This window comes from Mercenaria mercenaria, chromosome 10 (genome assembly GCF_021730395.1).
Source record: "Mercenaria mercenaria strain notata chromosome 10, MADL_Memer_1, whole genome shotgun sequence".
NCBI classification, from domain to species: domain Eukaryota; kingdom Metazoa; phylum Mollusca; class Bivalvia; order Venerida; family Veneridae; genus Mercenaria; species Mercenaria mercenaria.
Genome location: NC_069370.1, coordinates 19,578,058 through 19,603,590, shown reverse-complemented (window position 1 = coordinate 19,603,590; position 25,533 = coordinate 19,578,058). Strand labels below are relative to the sequence as shown.

Here is a 25,533-nt window from a genome sequence, read left to right as displayed (position 1 = left end):
AAGAAAAAAGTCTTAACAGATAGAAATTTTAAAAAAATTAAAACAAAAACAATTTGAAATAAGATTTCATCACGTTTGAAAAAATGCTTTTGCTATTAAAATCTTATTTTCTTTCACTATTTCTTCAAAAATATACCGAAATACCAAAAAAAAAAAAAAAAAAAATCCTTTTACATATTAAGTTTTACCAGGGAATATTTACCTTTTTTTTCCTTTTTGAATAAGAAAAAAATTTTTAACAAATTTTCAACAATAAACAGATGTTGAAAAGCACGGTATTTTCATCCAAAAATTTTTTTTCCCCTTTAAAAACTTTTTAAAAATTTTGAAGAAAATTACCGTAATACCAAGGCTAAATAAATTTTTGTTGTTACGTCAATGCTTTTCTACATTTAAGGAAATAATCATTTTATAGTCCATCCTTTTATTTATGTATTCTGTTCTCAAAACCATTTCAACAATATCTTTCTTATTTCCAAAAGAAAAGCTTAAACAAACTTTAAACATACGAAACCCCCTGCTTCGTCAGTTTTGAAGAAAAAATAATTTTTTCATAGATTATCATACCTTTCTCTTATATCACCGTTAATGAAATTTGCATAATTGTGGGGGCAAGGAATGAAAAAGTTTTTTTTTTTAAAATTTTGTTGTTTTTTTACATCTTGGGATTTTTGGGGAAACTTTCACTTTTAAAGGGGGAAGGCCCCCAAGGTCCCTCTCCATTATTTCTGACAAAGGCAGATCCACAGACCTTCTGCAAGCCAGTTAGATAACTTCCCCAAATGACAACTAGAAAAGGGCTTGAACTCACAGTGGTTTGGGTCAATGGATAGAAAGTCAGAAGCCTTTACCACTCACCCACAGAAACCCCTTTGAATTTTAAAATATCTAGACATTTTTAAAAAATTAAAACCTAGCCTCTGGTGGAAGTGATTCTGCCCCTTAGACCCGTGAGACCAAGATCACCTGCAATCCCTCATTGATCTGGTCTGCACTCTTCGCTATTTATCAGAAATTTTTAGTAAAAACCCCCTTTAATGATAAAAGGGACTGCCCAAATTGGAAGATGGACATCTATTATAGAAATTTAGCATGGTAAAGGTTAAAGAAATAAAAGAAAAAATCTCAAGATCCAAATATTCACTTGGCACTCCTCATCCGGTCAAACAGAGGATGCAAAGTTAAAATCTGTCTTATTAAATTATAGGAATGCTATTTTTCACATTTTGATGACAGGAAAAATTTTTTACAAATTTGCAATCAAAATATCTATTTTGGGTTTTCCAGTAATCAATAAGAATTTTACCTGCAATTGCTTTCAGGACGAATATCCACTTCCCCTTTCTGAATTTTATTAAATTTTAAAATGAAAGCTTTATTAGTTTTTTTTCTAATTGCATTAAGATCCAAAAGCTGTTCAAGTTACTTTCGTCTATTTATTTTTTGTAACAAATGTTATTTTTTGCAAAAATTTCTATCAATGCATAATCCGGTAATATGCCCCGGGTCTTACTTTTGCAAAAAATTTTAAACACATTTATGCCCAGGTATTTGCCCCAGAAGCTTTTTTTAAAAAGAATTTCCCCTTACATTTTTGATGATTATTAATGCATAGGAACCCTTTCTTTTTAGATTTCTATTACTTCATAATCCAGGTATTATTCACTAGAAGCTTACATTTATGATCCAATGATTTTATGCACTAGAAGTTACAATTACATCCATTAATGCAATAGAAGTTACAATTACATCCATTAATGCACTAGAAGTTTTATTACATGTATAATCCAAGTATTATATAATGCTCTAAGAAGCTTTTTGTTTCAAACGTTTAGAATAAGATATATAATCCAAGTATTAAGCACTAGAAGAATTCTATACCAAATGAATTACTGTTACAGATCTGATCTAATTATTCTGCACTAAAACACGACTTAAGACACAAAATAAATCATCCGTATTTGAGTGGGAATTTCACGAAAATCGTAAATTATGGAGCGGTAAAAACTGTAAAACTTTTGATACTTGTGATAAAAAAGTAACTGATATGCCTAATTATATGTGTTTACCATAACTGTAATTGTAGGTATTTAAAATAGCATTATTTCACATACCAAGGACCCCATACATAAATTTGAACTAATAATTAGGCACACGCTTTACCTTATTAGTGAAATTTCGCAAATTGATTTTGGCATTTCCACTGCACTCTGTAAAAGTCCAATATCTTTAAAATTAATATCTCAAAATTTGATTTTCAATTGCTTGAACTGTAGATAACAATGACTTTTAAATAAAATCTTGACAAACCAACCTGATAAAATGTACTTAAAAGTGTTGATACGGAGCAAATTATTATCGCAGACAAACAGGTACTTACTTAATTTGTCCTAATAATCTGTCAAGTCAAAATGGCTGCCAATCATTTTAATCTCCAATCTGAAAAATACAACATGCAATGTTTGTATAAAGATGCATCTGAGTACACTTATACAAGGCATTAAGTAGATTTTGTGACGGCCTTAATTTTGGTGTACGTTCCTGTTAGAAAAATTTATCACTGAGAAAAATTAAGCAATTGAGATGATGCGCACAAAAATGTTTTTTTTTTGTTGTTGTTTGTTTGTCTTTATTGGGTTGAAGGGCGCACCGACACAATCATAGTTCATATGGCGACTTTCCAGCTTTGATGGTGGAAGATAACCCCTGCCCCTCCATGCATAATTTCATGAGTGGATTCCCTGGTAGAACAGACAACCTTTAGTATGCCAGCCGGATGACTTCCTCACATGAAGAATTATTCAATGCCCTGAATAAGGCTCGAACCCACATTGATGAAGGGCAAGTGATTTGAAGTCAGTGACTTTAACCACCTCAAAAATGTTATATGTTTTCTTGTCTAAAAAATGAATGAATTATAAATGTTTATTTTTTCTTAATAAAGAAAAATAACACATTTTCTGCTCGACTAAGTCCCTACTAGAAAGTGTTCTCAAGCTGTGCTCTATATTATCTTAGATAGTGGCCAAAAACAAAATGATGAAAAGCAATATGCACCAAAATTTCCAGATCCACTAGAATTTCCTCATTCGCACAAAATTTGCACCAAAAATTTTCCAGTTTCCATTAAGATGTCCACATTTACACAAAATTTTCAAATGCAATATGCGGCAATATTTCCAACTTTACACTAAATTTAAAGTTCCTTCTTTACAACAATTCTTTAAACAGATATATGCACCAAAATGTCCATCTTTATGCATTTTCCATATTTACACCAATTTTTCAGATGCAGAAATATTAGCCGCATGAAGCTTTATGTCCAACATTATACATAATACAAGCAATTAAACTGTTACGCGTGATTTACGATACATCGCTCACATTAATGTAAGTAATAAAAATACATTCTACAGCAGCTGTATTCAAATATGACTTTTAAAACTGATGTCAAAAATGTACTTTGTTTGATTGTTTATATAACTAAATTGAGCCATAAGTAGGTTTCATTTCTTGGCCGAGTAACTTCGTAAGTAAATCCATTAGTTTATCTACACGCTTAAAAATCATAATATTTGCTATATTGAAAAATCAATTATAGCACTATCAATTGAAATACTTGAATGAAATTTTTTCTTTCGTATTCAAAATCTGACGGTTGTTTACTGGCCGCATAAAGCCTGAAAATGTCCATTTATCTCCGACTATAAAATAAGTTTAAAGACATTTGGTTGAAAAGTAAATAATAAATATTTGCCAAATCTTTGCATGGGGCTTTAACAGATACATATACATGGTGAAATTTAATGTTCTGTCTTAGAGTGTCAACTGTCAAGGTGCGCCTATATATCTACCTCAGAATGTAATAAATCTAATTTTTAAGCAAATACTATCATAAATGGATTAAAGCACAAAATGTTTCTGTATATACCACTTCAGGTGAATTGGTATGTAACATGCGGGCAATGGCACAACTTAAAACGACTGGAAAGTGATGAAATGTTGGCTCATTATGGGAAACATTTGTAACAAGTTACTTCAGTATTCTTTAACACCTGCATTCAAAACATATGCCGCTAACTCGGTCATATTTGACCCCACCACAAAAAAAATCGCAGGTACCTTGTGGCTAGACAAATGGCTGCCATGTTGATTACCCGATTATTATAAATCATTCGTGACTTATGAATATTTAAAAGAAGCATTTAAATCAAAAGTTGTGAATCTGTCAATCCTTCAAACCAATAAACAAAATGTCTATTGAAGAGACCATTCATCGCGTTGAAAGTTGTTTAACCCTTAGCCTGCTGCAGGCGAATTTAACAGCCTTTGCAAACAGCTAGGAACCAGATCAGATGCCGATTAAATCGGCGTCTGATCAGGTTCCAAGCTGTTTGCTACTCTGACAATATTTCTTCCAATTTTGGAGCAAATTGAATGAACTTAACAATTTAAGCAGACGACATTTCCAGCAGACGACAATTTACCTAGCATGCTAAAGGTTAAAGGATATAGTAAGTTGGATGAATACTGACATGTTGAAACTCAATGCTAAAAAAACAGAATTAATCATATTTTTATCTGAACACAAGACACAATCTGTTTCAAACATATCTGTGAAAGTGGACGGCTCTGAAATCAAACAATCAGGCAGTGTCAGGAACCTCGGTGCTTTCCTGGATTCGAACATGAGGATGGAGCAACATGTGAATAGTGTGTGTAGGAATTCCTATGCACAGCTGTGGCAAATTAGTCACATCAGACAATATATAACCGCAAACACAACCAAAATTAATCTCTAATCAACTCTCTTGTTACATCACGTTTGGACTATTGCAATTCTCTTCTCTATGGAATTCCAAAACAGTCAATGAACAAACTACAATATGTCCAAAACACGGCAGCTAGAATTGTAACCAGAACATCCAGATACGACCATATAATGCCTGTTCTGCGTGAACTCCATTGGCTTCCTGTGCAATGTAGTGTAGAATACAAAATTATAACACATACATATAAGGCACTCAAAGATCAATCACCAGCTTATGTAGCGGACATGCTAGAAATATATACACTACCCAGAAATCTGAGATCCCAGAATAATGCATTAAATCTAGTGGTGCCCAAATGTCAAACAATACGATTTGGTGACAGGAGCTTTCAGACAGCTGCTGCGAGGTTATGGAATGCCCTCCCATCTGGCATAAGAGAGTGCAAGACCGTGCAAAGTTTCAAAAAAGCGCTAAAGACGCATTATTCCATACAATTCTTTGGCAACTAACATCTCACTGATTACCTGATTTATAATGTAGGTACTTTGCTGGCCAATTAATTACTTTAATTAAGAACTCCAGTGTGACAGAATAATGTTGGCAGTGTTTTTTTTCTGTGGGATGTATCATGGATGTTCTCCGGACCGTTTAGGTGGGGATTGACCCAATCATCCGGGACGGTTTGCATGCTGTGATGCATTTCACATACCATTTAATTCTGTCTGTTCAAAATGTAAGATATCTTCTGTTCTATTTTGCTCTGACCTGTGTCTTTGATAGGTCAGTTAATGTTTTATGATATTGTATTTTTGTTTCATGTTTTGATCTGCCTACCTTCCAATTTAAAATGCTTGGTATCTTATTACCGTAATGTAATTTTAATTTCTTCTATAATAGTTCAATTGCCATTTTTAATTGAACATTATATAAATGTTTTTATGTAAAGCACTTTTGAACGTATTTTTATATGAAAAGAGTGCTATATAAATGTGGTATATAATAATAATAATAATAATTATTTGGTGACAACATAATACATATTATGTAAACAAATTCAGTAAGATAAATATCGGTCAAATCTCTGCGGGTAATCAATACAGCGGCCATTCGTCCAGCTGCAGGGTACCTGTGCCCAAAATTTTGGAGAAATATATCATAAATTCTTGCCATATATAGAGTACCATTGTTTGTTGTTACATGGTGCAACTGAATTTGAAAATGTCTAGACTTTTCCCTGTTCCTGCCAATACTAGCAAAAATAAAACTACCACTTATATTATCCAATCTTCAGAAATTTGATTTGCAATGGTATATAAATCATTTAAGAATATTAGGTTTACAAACAGTAAAAGTAATAATGTAATTTATAAAGAAGTAGTTCTGGTGGATTAAGATTACACTAATAAATTCTGTATTAGTTTAGAACTTGAAACTGTCTTTCTACTCACACTCAGTGAACTTTAAAGGGGGTACAAAAAAACCCTGCAAGATTCTCTGGTCCTGTTTTACCAGTTTTTCATTTCAACTAAAAAGTTGGGTTGTTTTTTTTGACATACGCTAGAATTCCTGTATGAGATGGGAGAAATTTTTCCCAATAATAGAATTTCTTCAAACTTTGGGTATTGAAGGACAATTACCTAAAGAAAAAACCGAGACTATGCAATAAAAATCATAGGTCTCCGATATCCAAAAAGAGTTATCTGCCCTGGAAAACTGCATTTTCCCCCAAAAAATGCCATTTTTAAGGGCAGATAACTCTTTTTCAAAACTGGTAACCTAATAGTATAACTTTTATTGCATCCTTCCCAATGACCTTCCTATAGATTTTATAAATATAAAGCAAAAATTGTTCAAACCACTTGAGTTTTGCCCACTGATTCAAAATATTTATTGTCAAAGCATTGGTCTCTTCAAAGAAGTACAGAGAAGGTATAAAATACACTTCAATGAAACACAAAGACATGTGAATTGCCCTCTTTCAGAATAAAAAAAATGAGTTTGCATTCCTTTCTTCAAATTTATTGACTTACTTTGATTTTGGGAGAATTGTTAAGCTGGTTGACAGTAGTAGTGAAATGAAGTGTTGTCTTAAGGCTTGGCACTGTGGCTACATTCTGTCATGCCCTATATTTAAAGGAGCACAACACCATATTATCTACGATTTCATTGACCAACTTGTTACACATGGGAGGATTGCCAAATCCTTCAACAGCAACTAGGAACTATGGTCAATAGTACGACAAATGAAGTAGGCTATTACATTCTATTAAAGAGGCATACTTCAATTATGTACATCACTGAACATCACATTTTTAAATATGAAAATACATTAATAATTCAGCTTAAATTATTAGAATTTCATTGTACTCAGTATATGTATGATATGAATGCTGATTTTATATGTCATTTTCATTGCATGACATTTTTCTATACATTCTGCCTACCCAAGTGTTGTTTTTTTTTTTCATGAATAAATACTGCATAATGCTCACTGAATAACTTTGGTGTAACTTTTACATTTTCAATAATAAATAAATGAAAATTGAAAAAAAAAACAAGAGCTGTCTCTGTCTGTTAGACAGCCAATGCTCGACTATTCAAAAGATTGTCCAAGAAGCAGGAAAATATTACCCGAAATGTCAAAAATATCAAAAGAGTTTTAAGTTCAAAAGGGAACATAATTTGACCGAAATGCATGTCAGAGTTATGGGACTTGATGCTATCAACTAGTTTTATAACCCCGAAGGCACATGTGAAGTTTCAACTTAATATCTATATTTGTTCTGCAGATAGTAACTTGCATGCAAAACTTTAATCAGAATTTTCTAAGTCCAAAAGGGGGCATAATTTGCCCAAAATACATGTCAGAGTTATGGGACTTGACCCAGTGAGGTTGGTAATTGATCTAGAAAACGAAAAAATAAGTTTCAAATCTATATGCCTTTAAGTTATAGCTGTATGTACCTGCAAGCAAAACTTCAACCAGGATTTTCTAAGTCCAAAGGGGGCATAATTTGGCCAAAATGCATATCAGAGTTATGGGACTTGATGCTATCAACTAGTTTTATAACCCCGAAGGCACATGTGAAGTTTCAACTTAATATCTGTATTTGTTCTGCAGATAGTAACTTGCACGCAAAACTTTTAATCAGAATTTTCTAAGTCCAAAAGGGGGCATAATTTGCCCAAAATACACGTCAGAGTTATGGGGACTTGACCCAGTGAGGTTGGTAATTGATCTAGAAAAAGAAAATATAAGTTTCAAATCTATATGTCTTAAAGTAATAGCTGTATGTACCTGCAAGCAAAACTTTAACCAGGATTTTCTAAGTCCAAAGGGGGGCATAATTTGGCCAAAATGCAGGTCAGGGTTATGGGACTTGATGCTATCAACTAGTTTTATAACCCAGAAGACACATGTGAAGTTTCAACTTAATATCTGTATTGTTCTGCAGATAGTAACTTGCACACAAAACTTTAATCACAATTTTCTAAGTCCAAAAGGGGGCATAATTTGCTCAAAATACATGCCAGAGTTATGGGACTTGACCCAGTGAGGTTGGTAATTGATCTAGAAAAAGAAAAAATAAGTTTCAAATCTATTATGCCTTTTAGTAATAGCTGTATGAACTTGCACGCAAAACTTTAACCAGGATTTTCTAAGTCCAAAAGGGGGCATAATTTGACCAAAATGCTGGTCAGAGTTATGGGACTTGATGCAATCAACTAGTTTTATAACCCCACAGACAGAAATGAAGTTTCAATTCAGTATCTGCATTAGTTTTGGAGATAGTAACTTGCATGTAAAACTTTAACCAGGATTTTCTAAGTCCAAAAGAGGGCATAATTTGCTCAAAATACATGTCAGAGTTATGGAACTTGACCCAGTAAGGTTGGTAATTGACCTTGAAAAAGAAAAAATAAGTTTCAAAGCTATATGCCTTTAAATGATAGCTGTATGTACTTGCATGCAAAACTTTAACTAAGGTATGACACTGACGCAGACACCAGGGTGAGTAGAATAGCTAGACTACTCTTCAAATAGTCGAGCTAACAAGAGGGCCATGATGGCCCTATATTGCTCACCTGAGTACTATTGCTTTAACCATAAACAAAAAGATAAAATTCTTACATGGTACAGATATGTCAAAATACACCTAAAAATTGGAGGTACCATCCATGTCGTACCACAGAAAAGTGGTCTCAGTTTTTCCCTGTGGCCAATAATAAAAAAGTTACTAAATAAGCTATTTATAGTAACATAAAAGGGAAGTAATCAAAAAAATATTGTAAGCGAACAAAAGAAGGATCTGCCAAATAAAAACAAGAGCACTGCAATGCAACGCAAATGCAGAGCAATATTCACATAAAACAAAGTCATATGACCTTTGACCCCTAAGTGTGATCTTGACATTGAATTTAGCCATCCGAAACATGCGCTCTGCACATCCTTTCAGTGAGTGAACATTTGTGTCAGGTTTCTCTGAAATCCATCAAGGGGTTCAAGAGTTACAGAGCGGAAGGGAAATTGCTAACCAACACACAGACGGACACCGAGGTAATAACATTATACGTCCCTGCGGGCGTATAAAAAAGAATCGAGATCTTATGGTGATACAAGTTGTGTGCAAGTTTGGTTAAAATCAAATCATAAATGAAGCTGCTATTCTGCAGACAAGGTCAAAATAGCCAATTTTGGACCTTTCAGGGGCCATAACTCTGGAACCCATTATGGGATCTGGCCGGTTCAAGAAAGGAACCGAGATCTTATGGTGATACAAGTTGTGTGCAAGTTTGGTAAAAATCAAGTCATAAATAAAGCTGCTATTGTGCAGACAAGAACAAAATAGCTAATTTTAGCCCTTTCAGGGGCCATAACTCTGGAACCCATAATGGGATCTGGCCAGTTCAAGTAAGGAACCGAGATCTTATGGGGATACAAGTTGTGTGCAAGTTTGGTTAAAATAAAATCATAAATGAAACCACTATCATGCAGACAAGAAATTGTTGACGGACGCACGGACTGATGCACGGACGGATGCACGCACAGACTGATGACGGACGAAGGGTGATCACAAAAGCTCACCTTAGTGACAGGTGAGCTAAAAATACGTAAGTGTGGAGGCATGCTCCCTTAAAACTAAAAAAAAAGAAGTTTTTGGACACTTTTCAAAATTAGCTCCCTTTTTATCTTTTAATAGTAGGAGTTTTTAAGATCTTATAGTATCTGCTATGTATTTTTTATACAGTATATGTTTTGTTTTATGTACATGTGCATGTATATGCATGTAAATGTTGCTTTTACAAGGCTGATGCCCATATGGGCCTAGTTCTTGAATAAATCTTGAAATCTTGAACAAGTGTTAAATTATACAGTATTTTGATACTTTATCAATTTATTTGTGGCATTTAAAATGTGTGTAAAATTATGACACAGAAGAAATACACTTGTAATTAAGGGTTACCATAAATAATTTTTGTCACAAATGTGTGAATGAAACCATTACAATTTTCTTTTTGATAATGAAATTTAAATCATTCATTTTTATGCATGTCGGTTTTATGATTTACTATAATGATGTAACAGAATCGGTGGACTTTTTGTTTATGCCTTTGAAACTTACCTGCGAACAGGTGATTTTTTACCTATCTTGAAACATACCAGCCTCAAATTTCACAAGATAGCCTAATAGAGCTATTAACTTCAACACCTGCATGTTTAAAATCACAAAATATGGCTGTTATTGCCTTTTATGGGATTTTAAATACTGTATCGCTGACATTAAAGTCCGATCTTTAGGATATTTTTATTCTCTGTTCTTTTTTTATTTCCTTTTTTTGTTTGATTTTAGCGGCCACTTTGGAGCTCGAACTTAAATTCACAGTTTGTTCGCTCTAGGTTTAGTGCCGTTTATTCAACAGCTATGTAATGTCAGGCAGTTAACCTAACCAGTGTTCCCCAGGATTCTGTATCATTACTAACTTGTTCTCTGCAAATAACTGCCAACTTTCCAACATGTATCAGAGGCAGACAACTGTAGACACAATGTATTTTTATCAATGGCCACAGGGTATATACGACTTGCCCAGGGATCACCCAGTCGAGATAATGTTCATGAGTTCATGTACTTTCATGAAAAGTTCATGAACAGTTCATGAGCATTCATGAAGTGTTCATGAATTGCTCATGATCTGTTCATAAAGTGCATTCATGAAAAATTATTCATGAAAGTTTATGAACAAATTTTAGGTGGTTCATGAACAAAACATCTTTAGCAAACTTAATTCATGAACAGGTTATGAACTTTCATGAGCATTGAAATATTCATTCATTGTACATAATACTTAGGTCTATTTAACCTTATACATAAAAAATAAGTCAATAAACTTTCATGAACATTAAATTATAGTAATTAATTAATGTCACATATCAGTTTCCATTATTTTGTTGCCTGCTGGGAAATTTTTTTGCACATGTGATTCAGCAATTTTTGAGAAGTTTGTGCAGCAAATAAGAAGAAAATATTTAACATACTACAGTAAGGAATGGTTTAAAAGGAACGTAAGTGCACTGAATATTAAATAAGTAATTATGGTGTTGTTGTCATCATTCATTTTAAAAAATATAGAATCCTTTTAATATAGAATCCTTTTAAAATGTCACAAGTTTTCACGACCCTGAAGCAAATTTACATTGTTTAACTTAATGTTTTGTATTTTTTGCAGCAATTGATTACTTCTCATCATGCTCCCAATCCCACTCTGAGTTTACTGTCTTACTCATGTCATTTGTTGAGGGTGTAAAATGTCATTGTCAAAGTGACTGAGACTAAAAAACAAGAGCACCGCCTTGCGGGTGCTGACGCTCATCTGATTTTTTTTGTATAATAGAAATATTGTCCTACCCATGATTTTCTAAGTCTAAAAAGGGCCATCATTTTTGCAAAAAGCAGGATAGAGTTATGTTTCTTGATGTACAGTGTCCACTTATGATGGTGAAAAACTGTTGCAAGTTTTAAAGCAATAGCTTTGATAGTTTATGAGAAAAGTTGACTTAAACATAATACTCAACCAAGAAAATGATTTTCTAAGTCCAAAAGGGGCAATAATTATTGCAAAAAGCAGGATGGAGTTATGTTTCTTGCTGTACAGGGTCAGCTTATGATGGTGAACAAGTGTTGCAAGTTTCAAAGCAATAGCTTTGATAGTTTAAGAGAAAAAGTTGACCTAAACATAAAACTTAACCAAGAAATCTGATATTTTCTAAGTCCAAAAGGGGCCATAAATCTTGCAAAAAGCAGGATGGAGTTATGTTTCTAGCTGTACAGGGTCAGCTTATGATGGTGAACAAGTGTTGCAACTTTTAAAGCAATAGCTTTGATAGTTTAGGATAAATACTGACCTAAACATACAACTTAACCAAGAAAACTGATTTTCTAAGTCCAAAAGGGGCAATATTCTTGCAAAGCAAGATCATGAGTTATGTTTCTTGATGTACAGGGTATGCTTATGATGATAACAAGTATTCAAGTTTCAAAGCAATAGCTTTGATAGTTTAGGGGAAAACTTTGACCTAAACATAAAACTTTAACCAAGAACTGATAATTTCTAAGTACAAAAGGGCCATAATCTTGCAAAAAGAAAGATGGAGTTATGTTTCTTGCTATACAGGTCAGCTTATGATGGTGAAACAATATTCCAAGTTTCAAAGCAATAGCTTTGATAGTTTATGAGAAAAGTTGACTTAAACATAATACTCAACCAAGAAAATGATTTTCTAAGTCCAAAGGGGCAATAATTATTGCAAAAAGCAGGATGGAGTTATGTTGCTTGCTGTACAGGGTCAGTTATGATGGTGAACAAGTGTTGCAAGTTTCAAAGCAATAGCTTTGATAGTTTAAGAGAAAAAGTTGACCTAAACATAAAACTTAACCAAGAAATCTGATATTTTCTAAGTCCAAAAGGGGCCATAAATCTTGCAAAAAGCAGGATGGAGTTATGTTTCTAGCTGTACAGGGTCAGCTTATGATGGTGAACAAGTGTTGCAACTTTTAAAGCAATAGCTTTGATAGTTTAGGATAAATACTGACCTAAACATACAACTTAACCAAGAAAACTGATTTTCTAAGTCCAAAAGGGGCAATAATTCTTGCAAAAAGCAAGATGGAGTTATGTTTCTTGATGTACAGGGTCTGCTTATAATGATGAACAAGTATTCCAAGTTTCAAAGCAATAGCTTTGATAGTTTAGGAGAAAACTTGACCTAAACATAAAACTTAACCAAGAAACCTGATAATTTCTAAGTACAAAAGGGGCCATAAATCTTGCAAAAAGAAAGATGGAGTTATGTTTCTTGCTATACAGGGTCAGCTTATGATGGTGAACAAGTATTCCAAGTTTCAAAGCAATAGCTTTGATAGTTTATGAGAAAAGTTGACTTAAACATAATACTCAACCAAGAAAATGATTTTCTAAGTCCAAAAGGGGCAATAATTATTGCAAAAAGCAGGATGGAGTTATGTTGCTTGCTGTACAGGGTCAGTTATGATGGTGAACAAGTGTTGCAAGTTTCAAAGCAATAGCTTTGATAGTTTAAGAGAAAAAGTTGACCTAAACATAAAACTTAACCAAGAAATCTGATATTTTCTAAGTACAAAAGGGGCCATAAATCTTGCAAAAAGCAAGATGGAGTTATGTTTCTTGCTATACACGGTCAGCTTATGATGGTGAACAAGTATTCCAAGTTTCAAAGCAATAGCTTTGATAGTTTAGGAGAAAAGCTGACCTAAACATAAAACTTAACCAGGCAACGCCGACGCAGACGCCGACACCGACGCTGACGCCGACAACCGCTCAAGTGATGACAATAACTCATCATTTTTTTTCGAAAAATCAGATGAGCTAAAAACAGTCTCTGGCCACTAACTGAACAACACTTTGACCTACAGTTGTCAGATTTCACAGGATGTGCCATTGGCTTAGATGGTCAGTCTGCTAAACAATTGTAGTTTCAAAAAAAAATGTTGTTTGTGGTCCCAGCTAAGATCTGAGCTTCATGATTTTTTTTGACAGAGTGGTGTTTAGTGCATTTGCAACAGGCAACTTAAAAGTTTCATGAATTATTCACGAACTTTTCACTGAAAAGCTCATGAACTGTTCATGAACTTTTCATGAACTGAAAATAGTACTTTCCAGTTCATGAACACATTATGGAATTTGTTATTGTCTTTGTGTCATATGATGTGGTAGAACTGTTTCAAGTTTGAATCAAATCTGTTTTGAAATAACATAGATTATAAGAGTGAAAGTGCATAAAAACTTTAACCTGAAATTTTAAATAAAAAGGAGGATAACTCATAAAATACAGGTGTCACAGTTATGGTCCTTGTTTCAAATGATGTAGGCGATGATGATGAACAATTATTTCAAGTTTGAATCAAATCCCTTCTGAAATAACAGAGATATAGTGAAAATGCATCAAAGTTAACATAAATTCTAAGTAAAAAGGGGGGATAATTCATGAAATATTGGTGCCAAAGTTATGACTCTTGTGCCATATGATGCAGGTGATGATGAGGAACAACTATTTTAAGTTTGAAGCAAATCCATCAGGTAATAACAAAGATAAAGAGAAAGTGCATCAAAACTTTAACCAAAGTGCGGACGTGAAATGACACCGACGCCTACGCCGGGTCAAGTAGGATAGCTCTCCATACTTCGTATAGTCAAGCTAAAAATGATTTTCTGTTACAGCCAAAGGATGCCCAAATCACGTGCGGAGGATATATTATTGCACCGAAATTGCCGATTGTCATTACGAGTCCATTACCTAAAGTGCCTTTAATTTAAAGAAGTTATCAAGACCATATCACAGGATTATTTTTATTGTAAGCTGTCAAACAGAAAAAAACATCTAATACATATAAAGATTAAAAACATCAACAAACAATCAAGCATAAATTACTTTTCATATTTTTTCTGATCAAATACTTCATATATCGCAAAATAACATAGTAGTGTCAAAATTATCCATCGAAAAGGGGTCCTGCACCCTTCAATTATAAATAAATAAATGTGTTCAATTTAAACACCCAGTATAATTTCGTTTATCAAAATCAGTTATCCATCAGAACAATGCATGTTTTGTACGGAGAAATTGAACTCAATTACCTTGTCAAGAAATTTCAACTCTTCTAAAAAAACGTTTTTTTAACGGTAAGCGCATTTTTTGAAATGATAGAATGGTGGGCTGCTGTGGGTGGCGACGTAATTTGTTTACGGCTTTAAATGACACCACTACATTAAACCCATTATAAGTCAATTCATTCTCGATTTGATATCGGATACCCTGAACTTCGATTTTTTTCTGAATCCGTGTCGAAACATTTTACTTTGAACAATGACAGCACTTTACCTATCAAAATACTCAAATTACATGAAAAAGTATGGATATTTTCAACCGATAAAAAAACGCTTTATAATGAAGTTATGTCGTTCCATCATGGTTCATTATTGTAAAGTGTAAATTTAATGATGCAAAAGTTGCATTTCCGGCAAAAATTGGTCGAAGAATATCTATCGTAATGAGAGATCACTCACTAGGATTCAAGGAATGTATCAAAACTGAGGCACACGAAGGCAGAAACCTTAGTTGTTTTAAAGAACCTTACAAAATATATTCAAATTTTGTAAGGAACAAATTTTACCAGGGACTGGTAAGAAATACAGTCCAATTACTTGCAGAGATTGGCTGATATTTTCAATGAGGTAAAGTCTCAGACTGTTGTTTTTGCAAAGATTGGTGTTTTCAATGAGGTAATCTCCACAAAACAACAATATGAATCATTTACCTCATTGAAAACACCAGCCATTTTCCACAAAACAACAATATGAAACTCTTCCTCATTGAAAGCACCAGTCAAGCTCTGCAAAACAACAAATGGAAACTTTACCTCATTGAAAACACCAGCTACAACAATCTAAAACTTCACCTCATTGAAAACACAAGTAAATTCTTTACACACAACTGAAAGTTTACCTCATTGAAAACACAAGCCGATCTCTGCAAAGCAACAGTCTTTGAAAACACCAGCCAGTTGCTGAAAAACAACAGTCTGAAATAATCTTAGAAAACACCAGCTGAACTCCGCAAAGCAACAGTCTGAAACACTAACCCATCAAAAACACCAGCTGATTTCAGCAAAACAATCAGACAAATTGAACCATTTCAAAGAAGCTTAGTGCAGACTTAAAAATCAAATGTGCCGCATATAAAACTAACATACTGGTTTGCACCTAACAATGATAAGACCAGTCATGGCTAATGACCCAAATTGGTCAGATCACTGTATGCATGTTAAATGCCTTCTTTGACAATTATTAGCGAACAGCATGGATCCTGACCAGACTGCGCGGATGCGCAGGCTGGTCTGGATCCATGCTGGTCGCAAAGCCACTATGTTGGTTTTCCCATGGCACGGCTCAAATGTTTGTGGCATGCTATATTAAACTCATAATAAACTAATTTCACACCTAATCCTGAGAAATGAGTAGATGGTTTACCAGTCATGCCAAATGAACTCATAAATTGATAGTAACATATACTGACTATTGGAATGTAATGCACCTTTCATGATTTGACAAATTTTCATTGACAGAATGCATGTTACATGCGGGATAAGGTGGCCATTTACATCGCATATAATCCAGCCAAATCCCTCTTTTGACAATGGCGACGAAAAATTGCCTGATCTGGATTAACTATAACATCCGATTTTCGATAAAATGGATCGTTCAACGTAAATAAAATGATGAGTTATCTTGTCCTAGATATTTCAATAACATGTCAAGCTCCAGGTAAATAGAATTTTAATGCTTACGACAGATGGCGGTAGGTCCGACTTTTGTTCTCTATACTGAACATTAAATACAAGAAAGTACAGTACGTCTTTTATGACATATTTCCAATGTTTGACTTGTAACAGCTTCTTAGCTATGTGTATGTAAAATTGAGGCACAGAGCAAAACATTTCGGGAGAAGTGTTACGATTACTGTATATTGCAGCCTTCAAAACAAAGAATTCATAACAAGTATTATAAATGTAGTATATAATATATTCAACTGCATATTATATGGCTTGTAAATGTTGAGTTCTGCTCAACCTGGGGCTAGAGGGAGTGGACGGTAGCATGCATTTCCACTACCGTCCATGAACAAGCTCAATAAAGGCGAGCCCGCAACATTTTTATTTTTGTCGTGTTGAGCGACCTGCAGAGTTGCCACTTTTTCTATTTTATGGAAAACAAAGAATTCATAAATGAAGTTTATGCTAACCTTATGCTTATGCAGGGAATTTATACTAGCTCTTTGCAAACGCCTTGGAACAGTACATATAAACTCTCGACTTATTCTAGTATAAGTGTCTTGTACTCTGACATATTTCGTTGCCAATTTTGACATAAATGATTGAATTTTACAATTACAGGACATTTCCAGCAGACGACAATTTATCTAGCATGCTAAAGGTTAAGATAAAGCATTCAATTGCATATAATGGCTTTACGGGAAATATATATATATATAATAGATTACTCAGTTTATGAAATACTGCCAATATGTTTTCCAGTAGTTACATGTTATAGACCTTTTCAGACTTAAATTACCAGTAATAAAAAAGTCCTCGATAAAAGAACTCTAACTTTTCGATATGCCTCTATAAATATATAATATAAATTGATTTATCAAGTAATAGTTTCAATACAGTTGAACAATTTACGAAAAAAAGGTATACTTAGATTAAATGATCGTAAATCTTATGGCGCTAATACTATTAACTTTTTAAATAGGATTTTTATCTCCACCACAAATTTTAATAAAACGTAGGTAAAATATGCTACTTCATGATGATACATTTATAAACACATAGTTTCAATGCCAAACATTTAACATTTCGCCATCGCGTCTAACTTGCTAGGCAATAAGACTGACTTGTCTAACACACCAAATTCATTCATCATATAAATTGTATATAATGTCTTTTAAAGCAATTTAAATTACTGATTTTTTTTCTGTTCGGCTATAATCCCATAAGAATTCGAACATGGTCCCGCTAAATTTTAACGTCATTGTTTATATATTTTTGGTTGTCGCATTCCGAATGATCATTGTAGCAAAGGTTACGCAACTATTTATAAGAATCCATGAAAAGTTTAGGAGTACTTTTAGCTAACAAATATTTTGGGTCTAATTGAAACAATGTTCACAATTATGGTTGAAGAAGCACCAATTGGACTGAAGAGTCTGTTGCCCTTGAAGCAGTTCATAAGAAAGGGCAATAGTTAAAACTGAACAGGAAAGATAAATTTTGTGAAAAAGAGTCAAAAATGATGTAGAGAATTGAGTTTAGTACAAAATTCTTTTCATTCAATTTATACAGTAGTGTCACACCTCTTCTTCTTTCTTGTTTGTTTGTTTTGGGTTTAATGACGTTTTTTTCAACAGTATCTCATTTATGTAATGGTGGGCTGCAGTTAACCTAACCACTACCAGTACAAACCTGTTATCCTCAAGTAACTGCCAATGTCCCCACATGAATCAGAGGTAGAAGATGAATGATTTCATACACAATGAAGACTGAAGATTTTAGACACAATGTCTTTAATCAAAATCGTCACAGCGAACGTAAGCCCCGCCCAGGGATGGAACTCAAGTCCTGCAATCGGTAGATCTGCGCTCTCCCTATTGAGCTAAGCAGACAGGCTCTACTTCTTATTTCAGAAGCATAAAAATAAAAACAAGTTTAAAGGAAAGTTAATGATATTTTCGGTCTAGTGTCAAATGTGATGTAAACCATTTTATTTCAGTAAAACGAAAAATTATAAGGCATTGTATAATACAAGGCAGTAACTTGACAGTATTCAAACTACCTGGTGTATCAAGTATACTGTATGTACTCCAATATACTTGTTATCAAAAGAAATGTAAAACCTATAGAAAATACGGATTATTACATAATTTGCTATTTCATTTCAAATTTTTATACGTATTCAGTTAACTAATTTATCACCCAATGAGTGAAATGGACTCTTTCAGTACCTGGGACAGAATGGTACCAAAAACAGCATAAGGTTAGCGCATACCCAGGTTTACTTAAAGTCGTTTGGAAGCCTGCGATCACATGCCGAGAATCATAATTGGATGAAAAATGCTGATTAACATTTCACGCCCACAACCCTGAAAACATGACCAGGCTATCAGAAAAAGAGTTTTTATAGACGTATGGAATCAACAGCGACACCTCTCAAACCATCATCAGAACTAAACCATACAAAAACTATAATATGCAGTAAAATCAAAATTTTTTGCAAGCAATTAATTTTCCTCCAGTCATATCCTCACGAAAGAGCTCAGCCGCCAGCTTCTGTTTTAAATTTAATAATTGTTCCATATGTACAATAAGTAAGCCAAAAATTGCATGTTAAATACTGAATGTCCTACTATGTGCATTAATTGCATTTAAAAAAAAAACAGCAACATTTAGGCTCAACAAAATATCTAATCCCATTTGGATCAACAAATCATAAAGGGAAGTATAAGTAGTATAAGTACCGCACGGTATTATGGCGTTTTTATTTTTAGCAACATGTAAATAAACAATCAATACTTAGCAATCTCTTTTAAATCAAAGATATTGGAAGTTAGATAAACAGTTGGCTTGATGGCGCAGTAGGTTGAGTTGATAGAAATGGTATCATTTTGTAGTGACAGTTTTGATGGTTCGAACCTTGTATCCGTCATTTGCTTTTTTTGTTTTTTTTGGCATTTAATTTATGCAGTTTGTGTTATTTTGTGTTTTTGTATGGTTTCTAATTTATTCACGAAAGCCTCAAAAACATTAGATCATATTAAAGTTGAAGAGTATTTAAATATGATTACGTGTTAACAATGACATTTATATATAAGTTAGTGAGCAAGTTAGTACCAGATTAACAAACTTGCGTTGTTTTCGTTGAATCGTATTGGAAAAAAAAGAAATTAAAAACACTATTCAAAATGCTATTTTACGGGTCCGGGAATCGAACTCCCGACGAAAAAGTGTAAGACGGGTACCATTACCGCTCGGCCAACGAGGAATTACTGTTGTCAGCGTAAACGTTGTGTATTGACTTAAATTTATGCTATTGTTTTGTTTGTTTACATTTCAAAGCGCCTTATTACTGTGCGATACCTATAATGCTAAATACTGAAAAGGGAAACAATTCTAGATAAGATCATCAAATGGGTAGAACATTACAGTAATGTACTTATTGTAGTTGTAATTAATTTTGTTCTGATATTTTCATTAAAACTATCAGAAGTTTGCGATCAAATAGCAAAAAAAAAAAGTCTCATAATTATTTTTCACTGGTGTTTTGATAACTCCCCATTTTTTTTACATCTCAAGATCAAATTTCTTAAATGCATAATTCTATTTCATATCTTATTTCCACCTGATGAAACAACAGTTCTGCTGTCTTTCAAGAATAATTTACAAAATGACTTAAAATAAAGCCATATTTTATAGTTTTAATTTATTCCATTTACAAGTTTAGAGTCTTATTTACAAAATAATTTCAAACAAATGTAAGTTTTTTTTTTACCACAAAAATGCATTTTTTTAAACTTTAGCATACCAATTTGATTGAAATGCAATTTTATGACACTATTATATGCCCAAATTTGAAAAGTGATTTCAATCTAGATAAGTCATTTAAATACACCCAAAACTAAATTGAGCCATAAAACGTAAATGACATTGCGGCAATAATTTTTGATGGCCATTTTTACCTTCACTAATTGATTATCTTTTGATTTTGTAAAACTTTTACAGGTTATTTATCTCAAGATAAAATCTTTCTAGCATTGTTTGATTTTGTGAAGATAAAAAGATGTCAATCAAATGTTTTTAAATTTTATGGAAAAATTAATGGCCCATTTTAAGGGTATCAAAGGCCAAATTACAGCCAAGACATCTCAAAAATATCATAGAAATCAAGCCCATAAACTGTCATATCAAATACTCTCTTTTCCTTTTCATGTCAAAGTATAAAAACTTAAATCTTACATGCATGAACTTCTTTACTCTTTTATGTCAGCTTTTTTAAATGAATACATGATGTTCATATTTCTTATAAACAGCAATTTTCTAACCTTTGCAGGTAAAACTTGAGTCCTCTAAAACATGTAAAATGTTCAATTACGTTTAGGCTCATTCATAGTTTGGTTAAATTAAATCAATTAGTTTACACAAACTGTACAAAAAGCTTTCTCAACTTGCATCTTAAATTTCGAATGATAACTGACTAGCACTAATGCTTAGCAAGGAATTTTGGAAACCATGGTCAAAGTCTGATCTCACATTCTTGGATTAAAACCCGCCACCTCTGGATCAAGAGTCTAACACCCTACATCTGGCTTTTATAAATCTTAAAGTCTAAAAATTTACCTTGTATTTTCTTCTTCTGTGTACCATTAATTCCTTAATGCTATCTTAAATGGAGAAACAAGCTGCATAAGTTTCTCATGTAGATATTCTGGAACACTTCACATCCAGTGCCAGCAGCCTTTTAAAATTTGCACATGAAATGCACACTAATCCAGACAATCAATTGTATAATAAGCCCTTGAACACACCTGAATGCTCTTGTGAATTATTTAGATTTAGTCTGTTTTTATTACATCTAAACTAATCTGCCAATCGCTCTCTTAAAAGTTAAAACAAGATTTCAAACCAACATCAAGTTGCATGTAGACACTCCAAGAAAAGTGATCAGTGAATTTCTAGAGAACACTTTGTAGGTGAACACTTTGCATCTAGTACCATTAGCCTCTTAAAGCAGATCTTGGCTCCAGACCATAGAATTTCTCTGAAACAGAAAGAATGACGCTATCTAAATATTACAGTGTGTGACATTCAGACAAAAGTCACTCAGCTCTTCATAAGTTACATTCAAACTTTAATATGAGCCACGCCACGAGAAAACCAACATAGTGGGTTTGCGACCAGCATAGATCCAGACCAGCCTGCGCATCCGCGCAGTCTGGTCAGGATCCATGCTGTTCGCTAACGGTTTCTCTAATTGCAATAGGCTTTGAATGCGAACAGCATGGATCCTGACCAGACTGCGCAGATGCGCAGGCTGGTCTGGATCCATGCTGGTTGCAAAGCCACTATGTTGGTTTTCTCATGGCACGGCTCATATGTCTATAAAGGTATTTCTTGTGAGAGGTTGTCTGTATTCGTAGGCTGGTATTACAATGAACGTGCTTTAATCGAAACTGAAATCAGTGATATTTAATGTCAGGTGTTCCTTGGCCTTTAACACATTGTTTTCCTGTATGGGAAAAAACATATTCAAATTAAAAAATGAAAATGTACTCCATCTACCACCACCACCCACACCCATCCCCCCCCCCCCCCCCCCCCCCTTCCCCGACTCCAAACCACAACCCCCAACTCCAAAAGAAAAATTCAAAAGTACCTGATATCTAAAATAGTCATGGCAATGGAACTGTGAGTAATTCCCCCTCCCCCTACCCGTCCACACACCCCAAAACCACAACCCCTAACTCCAAACGAAAAATCCAAAAGTACCCAATATAAGTTATATGACTAAAATTGTCGTGGAAATGGCACTGAGTGCAACTGACATCTTATAAGCATCTACAGCAATATAACAAAACATTGGAAAATGAAATAAATATTTCAAAGTAAATATTAGAAAGTCTATGCCTGAATACCTTCTTTGATTGGTGTATTGATCTTACATCAATACTCACCCAAGATCAATCAAAAATATGCCTACTAGTATACAGTTCAACATCAAATTCAACAATGCATTATGGGTGTAAATCGAAAAAGTCAACAATGCATTATGGTTATAAAATGAAAAAGTCAACAAGGTATTGTGGGTATGAATTGAATCTTAATTGAGGTAACAAACCCAATTAATTAGCCAGACATAATTTTTAATGGCAAATACTCAGTATTGGAGAGAAGAAAATTGAAAATACTGTTTAAATATATTTAGTCAACTCGAGGGGTTGAATTCTTCATGTGAGGAAGCCATCCATCTGGCTTACGGAAGGTCGGTGGTTCTACCCAGGTGCCTGCTTGTGATGAAATAATGCACAGAGGGGCACCTAGGGTCTTCCTCCACCATCAAAGCTGGAAAGTCGCCATATGACCTATAACTGTGTCGGTGCGACGTTAAACCCAACAACAAGCCAGTTTGTAAATTCAGATCACTTCAAAGTATATGAATGGAGTGTCAGCAGAGCAGTTTTAAGTGCTTCTTTCTCTATTTTCACTTACACCATTTTTGCTCTCACCCTAACAATCTTTTATCTATTTTATTATTATCATTATGTTTTTCTAAAATACATAACAGGGTACTTGTGAAAGTATACTTTAAAACAAACTAAAAAATTTTATAATGCATTCCAAGCTAACAGATTAACAACCTATATCCCGAAACATTTTAACAGCAATTTCGTCTGCTTTTTAATGGTAGGATTTCTTTCGGGAGTAAAAGTTGACACAGAAAGTCCTGCAAACTTTCCACGCTAAATGTTTGAACAAACATAACAAAGCCATTACAGCTACCGGCTGTCACTGATGAAAGTTTAAACACTTGTATCTCGACAATGTTTTGCCGTGGTATCACTAACATATAAAGCTGCGGGAATTGCGGGTGGCTCTCCAGCCATAACATAGATAAAAGGCCAACTTGTTTGTAAAGAAAACAAGCTTGACCAAACATTACGACAAAATCTCTTGTTTGATATGGTTTAGCGACGCTTTTAAGTGAAAATAAATGGCCAGGTGCAAACACCAGCTTAACTCTAAAGCGTTGTAACATTTAAGAGGCAGTTTCGGTCAAATGGAAATCCGTGTAGTTTTTATAATGATGACCATTTTGTTTGTTTGTTTTGGGTTTAGTATTTCAGTTATGTAACAGCAACCAGTCTTCCTGGATTCTGCATCACTTCTTACCAGTTGCTAACCAGAATTGGAGGACAACTGACTCAAACACAATGCAATCGGTCAAATCTTCACAGAGAACAAATGCCTTGCCTAGTTATCCAACTCACGACCCAAAGGTCTGTACAACTGCACTCTCCCTATTGTGTTAAGCAGACGGACCAATTGCTATAAGTTATAATTGAAGAAGCAATATATCTCACATAGAAACAACAGAAATAATAACTTCTTTCTAAAAATATGCTGGTAATTAAGTCCAATGATTCCTAACAAGCCCTCTATATTAATTATAAGGACATAGCAAGAAATTTGCAATAATATATAACATTCAATTTTTTTTTGGAAATAAACTTTGATAAAATGCCACAGTTATGCCCTTTTGAACATTAGTTATTTCATTACATGCCACTTACTTGTTTTTCAGTTTGCATTGATGAAAAAAATTATCTTAAATCTTTTTCAAAGAGTACTTGAAGAAATAAATTACCTCTGTTTTCTTTTAACACACAAAGTGAATCATACTGTAGCTAGATTGAAGAAACCAAAAAATGAAGCAACATGAAATATATCTTAGATAATTCACATAATATTGCAGAATATATACAACTGTATAACATAATGTGCAAGCAGAGTATTTTTGTTGTCTTTTCCTCCAAACTACACCAAAATAAATAGGAAATAATAAACAAGGATGTAAACTGACACTGATATTCAAATCCTTGTAATAATTAATGCATTTAACAGAGTGTAATAGATCTCTATTCACCAAGAGAAACTTCAATAAAAATGTAAACGAAAAACAAGTTTAATGTCCAGTAGCATTCTTCATATAATAAAACAACACTTATGATTAAAAAATATTTCTTTAAAAAAAGGTCACCTGTTTTTTATGAAATTCCAAATCTGTCTAATGCCAGTTCTTTCAAAGCAGAACAAATCCAAATGCGATCAATACAAGATTGTATTTAATTAATCCATCAAAAACCTCAGGTATGACTCCACACGTCTCCGTGACGCTGGGAGGACCGTGCAAATTAAGTCTGATCAGCTAACCCAAGAACATTTTTAGTTCATGCCCGAAACAAACTGTATCATATGCTCCGATGCATTTAAATGTTATGACCGTTGAATTCCTTTGTCAAGGAACAATCAAACTTTTTTTGATCTTGTGTCTCCGTTCCAAATTACTTTTATTTTAATCAGGAACATCAAAAGGTTTCATTCTCTTGGCCAAATGTTGTCAAACTGAGCCTGTTTTATGAGCCATTAAAACATAGCTGAAGGGAACCAGTTAGGGAACCAGTATTGTTTCGGGGATGTCTGTGTGTGGGTACATAGAAGGAAATCAACACCATAAAACAAGATATAAAACACAACCGAAGTAGGCTTGAGGTGATAGTAAAACATCATAAAAAGTTTATTTGAATTAATTTCCGAAGTTGTTCAAACATTTTAAACAAACACCCTTGGGCATTGTGAAAGCTAGACTTTTAAACGAGCATTTTTTTTGGGTAAAAATCTAAAACTGCATTTCAAATAAATATTGATCCATTAAAATTCATTTACAAATTGTATTGCCAAATACTCTAACTTCTGAGAGTTTTGTTTTCTTTGTCATTAATCAAACACTTAGGGGTACTTCTTCGTGTAATTCAACATGGAGAAAAAAGGACTTTACATTACTTAAGGCGAAATATAGGCATATTAGATAATAATCTGTCAAATTTCTAAGTTATGAT

General features: G+C 33.7%; 1 protein-coding gene across 3 annotated transcripts in view; it reads right to left on the bottom strand.

Moving 5' to 3' along the window:
• The window catches only part of LOC123559708 (insulin-like growth factor-binding protein complex acid labile subunit), a 42,631-nt gene that overhangs the window by 8,999 nt on the left and 8,099 nt on the right, over positions 1-25,533 (bottom strand). For 2 of the 3 annotated variants that reach the window (XM_045351735.2, XM_045351736.2), the window contains exons 2-3: positions 21,257-21,677; positions 2,381-2,439 (exon numbers count right to left, since the gene is read on the bottom strand). The gene's annotated coding sequence lies outside the window, so the exon portion shown is untranslated. Of the gene's footprint in view, positions 1-2,380; positions 2,440-3,057; positions 3,565-21,256; positions 21,678-25,533 lie in introns of those variants that run through there. The other variant, XM_045351741.2, reaches the window with a different exon arrangement.